This window comes from Octodon degus, unplaced genomic scaffold (genome assembly GCF_000260255.1).
Source record: "Octodon degus isolate 3935 unplaced genomic scaffold, OctDeg1.0 scaffold00016, whole genome shotgun sequence".
Classification (NCBI taxonomy): Eukaryota; Metazoa; Chordata; class Mammalia; order Rodentia; family Octodontidae; genus Octodon; species Octodon degus.
This window is the reverse complement of record NW_004524592.1, coordinates 14,053,767-14,058,525: the sequence shown is the minus strand read 5'-3', so window position 1 is coordinate 14,058,525 and position 4,759 is coordinate 14,053,767.

The following is a 4,759-nucleotide window of genomic DNA, read 5'->3' as shown; positions in this document are numbered from 1 at the left end:
ACTTTTTCAGCATGACTTTTGTTCATTTCAGGATTCTAATATTAGTCTAATGCTTGAAAATTGTGTAAGATGACATTTAGGTGATGCAAGACTATATCTTTTCCAAGCTGACCTTATTCTTGGGGACATGCTAAGGACCAAAACAGGTGTTCTGAAAGGGCCATCTTCCTATGCCTTTTCCCTGTCTAAAGTATATGCAAAGGTTTGGAATCCTGGAAATTCATGGGGATAAAAAGTTGTAGAAAGTTGTATTGCTCTTAGGGTAGGATGTATTGGATTTTACTTAGACTTTGTTGGACAGAGATCTTAGTGACAGATTTAAACTCCTTTTGTCTCCAAAGAACAAACTGAGCTGAGTGGAAATGTCAGTTGAAACAGAAGAGCAGCAAACAGTTTTGTTTTCCTATAGTTGTGGTTTTACATGGCGATGACACATGAAGACGAAAATGCGCAGCATGAACTCCAGTTGTTATCTGAGTGAGCATCTCTGCCAACACTGAAGGATATGTGTGGGTGTCACTTACGGGAGGGGGAGTGAGAGGGAGGGAGAGGGAGGGGGAGAGAGACACACACACAGAGACAGAGACACAGAGAGACAGAACCAGAGACACAGAAACAGACAGAGAGAGACAGAGACAGAAACAAAGACAGAGAGAAAGAGAACGATGGGAAAGAGAGAAAGAGAATGATGAGAGAGAGAGAGAGAATCGAGAGAGAGAGAGAGAGAGAGAGAGAGAGAGAGAGAGAGAGAGAGAATGGTGAGAGAGGGAGACGGTGGCCTCTGGAAAGACGAGCCAGTTGAAGATCAACAGTGACAATGATGTTATTTATTTCATGAACTTGACATTTAATTTCCTTCTGCTTGCTAACTTCTATGCCTCAATTGAATCTCTTCACTAAGCATACGGGCATCTCCTGACTGAACAAAAGTATGGAAAAGGTGGGGTAGAGTAAACATCAGGGTAGTTGCCTTAGTTATTTAAATTTTCTCAGTCTCTTGGTCACTGAGCACTTGAAAGACTGGTTTCAGAATGGGGCTTTTCAGTATTTTAGAAACTTGTGCTGTATGACACAGGGCTGATCAACGTGATGTTGTTGCTGCTTCTCACTCCCATCCCTGCACTTGCTTTGGCAGCACGTACACTCCTACCTGGGCCATTCTTGTCTTACTTGCTTTATGTTTCTCACTCTTCTTTTTTACTCATTCAACAACTTCTTAATGAGCAACTCCCCAGCTCAGGTTACATGTTGTCTATGGCTATTTTTATGCTACAATGGCAGGCTTTTGAGTAGCTGTAGAGAGACTGTATAGTCATAAAGCCTAAAATGCTGACTGGCTAACATTTTAACTTTGTAGGGAAAGTTAGTAACTCTTGGCCTAAAAGTCTAACTCCACTTCAGGCTAGGTATTTAGGGTGTGGTGGGGGAACAATACAAATGTGTTTATCTCTGTATTTATCAAGTGTAGACAGTATATTCTCTCTCTCTCCCTTTCTCTCTCTCTCTCCCCTTTCCCCTCCTCTGTCTCTCTGTCTCTCTGTCTCTCTCTCTCTTTCCCCCACCCCTCATTCTCTCCTTTTCTCATTACATTCTGCTTTTCAGGGTAATCACTTAACCTTGATTGTGGGGCTTTCATCTTAATGTGATTACTTGTTGGCCTTTGCCTTTTTGGTCTGCCTGAAATTTCTCTGAGATGTCTTCACTTCACAGGTACTAATACCTTTAGACTAGAAATTGGTAAGTTTTCCCACAAAATTGAAATGTTGGCCAGATGGTCAACATTTTAGGTTTTGTGACTGCATAGTCTTTCTACAGCTACTCAGAGATCTGCTACTGTAGCATGAAAATAGCCATAGACAATATGTAAACAAATGAGTTATTTGCACTCCAACAAATCTTTATTTATAAATACTTGTATTTTAATTTTTTATTATTTTCATGTCAGGCAATATTCTCATTTGATTTCTCTCCAACAATTTGCAGATGTAAAATCTTTAGCTCATGAGCCATGCACAAAAGCCAACAGTGAGCTAGATTTGGCCTATGACCTGCAGTTCACTAAGTCACAAGTATAGGCCAGACTTCTAGCCCCCAACTTTCTAGGCTGTGAGGAAGGACTGAGATGTATGTAAAGCCTTCTTGGGAGTTGTGTCAAGTGCTTGTTTTGAAATGAGGACATAGAAGGAGGAGGAGCAATAGGAGGAGGAGGAGGAGGAAGAAGAAGAGAAAGAGCAGGGGGAAGAGGAGGAGGAGGAGAGGGAAGAGGAGGAAATTCATCTAAGGGAAAGCCATTTTAAGAAAGTGAAATGGGAAGTTAAATAAGCTGTTTCAATATGACAGATTCCTTTATAAATTAGATTGCTAAAAGCCTAAAAATCTTGGGAATTGTGCTTATACTTATCTTAAGTCCTCTTTATTCCTTCTTCTCTTTTCTAGGCATCAAATCCTTATAATCTCTGAGGAAACAAAGTTAACTTTGATTTAAAGTGGGGGAGCAGAAAGTGGGTATATTCCATGTAATGAAAAGCACCTATTTCCCTGCTAATTTGTCTGCACATAGCATACTGAAGTGCAGCTTGGGTGGGTGGAGCAGAGACCAGAGCTAGCTGTGTCAGGACTGGCCTCTGCCTGTCTTGCTTTATCAATCTGCAATAGGCTACCATTTTTGTAGGTGATCAAGAGTAAACCCACCCCACAATATAAACTAAATCTCAGGATTTCACAGGTAACAGGAAAAATTGGTTTTACTCAAACTGCAAAGGCACTGACTAGACTTTCACCATCCCTCATTCTCACCTCCCAGTCTCATCTGCAGCTTGTGCCCACACCCAAGGTACAAATAGTTCTTCCTGGAAACAGCCCAGCACATGGGGGCACCCTGAGCCACACACCCATTCATACCATCTGGGCAATTTAAAAATAAGATCAAACACAGCATTTATCTTGGTCTGCCAGCCAACAGTAGGAAGTTGTCTTCAAAAGGTCAGATGACTGAGGCAATTGGGACAACATTCCAGGAGGTAGTAATGGAACAGCCTCTGCCAGATGGATTTATCATGACTCTGTACACTGCTTTGTTATGGTTTGGATATAATGATTTCCCCAAGGCTCACTGCATTGAAGACTTGGCTGCTGGTGGGTTTTTTAGAAGTGATTGGATCCTGAGAACTCTACCTTTTCAGTAGAATAATCCACTGGTGAGATAATAACTTGTAGCAAAGCAGGAGATGAGAAGAGATGTGGTGAGAATGGGCTATAAGCCCTCGATGCTGGCACAGTTGGGCTTAGGTTGTGTTTTCTAAGGTTTGGGTGTCATTTTCCTAATCTAACAAAGGGTCCCAGCAGTAATCATTGAGGATGAACAAGACCCTGTGGGAGGATGGGAAGATTTCTTAGAATGCCACTGGCCAGTGAACAGAGGGGAATGTGGGAAGCACAAGGGAGGTCCACAGACAGCCAGAACACTGTCAAACCAAAGATGGTGCCAGAAACATTCAGTGAAGTATGCTTTGATGACCAAGGCAAGATATCTAAAGATTCTACTATGAAAAGTTCTCATTTGATTGGTGAGATTTTCTTGGTCAGAAATGAGATATTCAAACCTTTCTAATGAATGGCTTTGTTCTATTTAAAGTTATTAAATGGTGCTTACAAGAGTATATTTGCTACATACCTTGAGCTCTTACAGGCCCACATTTGGATACAACTTTTCTGATTGTAACCCCATAGGTTAGTCTCAAGTTGGCTAAAATGTGGTCCCTTTTATTCATAAAAACCCCTTTACAAAAGAGTCTTTTTGGCAACCCTTTTTCAGGCCCTCTCAGGTTGATTTGCCTGACAGCTTTTTGCTTGTGCTTTATAATAAATGTTGCTTTCTGCTCTTGTACAATAATTTGCTCTGGCCTCTTCTGACTCTGCCTTGTAATTCTTTCTGGATTGAGAGAAGAAATCACCCACTCAGTGGTGACAGAAGGAAAGATGGGAAGGTGAAAGAAACAGAAAATGGGACCCTATGTCTTTCTTCTTCCTGGCCACCATTAATTGAACAGCTTTTTCCTGGCACACCCTTCTCTCATGATATAAAGAGAGTCCTTCCTTGTCCTCATCATAGTCCAGAAAGTTTATATTTGTAATCCCATGGAAATTACAATAAGTTAATTCCAATCTACCACTTTCAGTGAAACACATGGTGAAAATAAGCACACTAAGGCATATTTGTAGGTGTGGGAAGCCAAGAAGTTGTAATTTCAGCTAGGATGATGGTTAACTGGAACAAAGGCCACTACCCAGGGATGAATCAAGGTTATACTAATGTGTGAGGAGGGGAATTGCTCAAGGATGGGTGACTGAGAGTGGCAAAGAAGTATGTGAGTGCCATGAGCTGGGCTAAGTAGGTGGCTTGAGATCACCTCTGTAATATGCAGAAGGAAGGATATACAGAAAGAACAATCTGTATAAACAACTGAGGTTTATCTAATGTTTTGGGGTTGGTGCTTCAGCTCTGATGTGTAATCGTTTATGCTCTGGGAAGTCATAGCCTCTTATGTCAAGATTCTATCTCAGATGACATCTTGAAGCATGGCTCTCCTTCCTGTGAAGCTCACATATGCTTTTTGGGAGCTACAGGGTAGAGCAACAGTGACCTGTCACTTTGCTTCAAAGACTATGCATTAGAGTCTGGGGAGATAGCTCAGTGGAATAAGTGCTTGCCTGGCAAACCCAAGGTTCTGAGTTTGATCATTGGTACAATCAAAAAAAA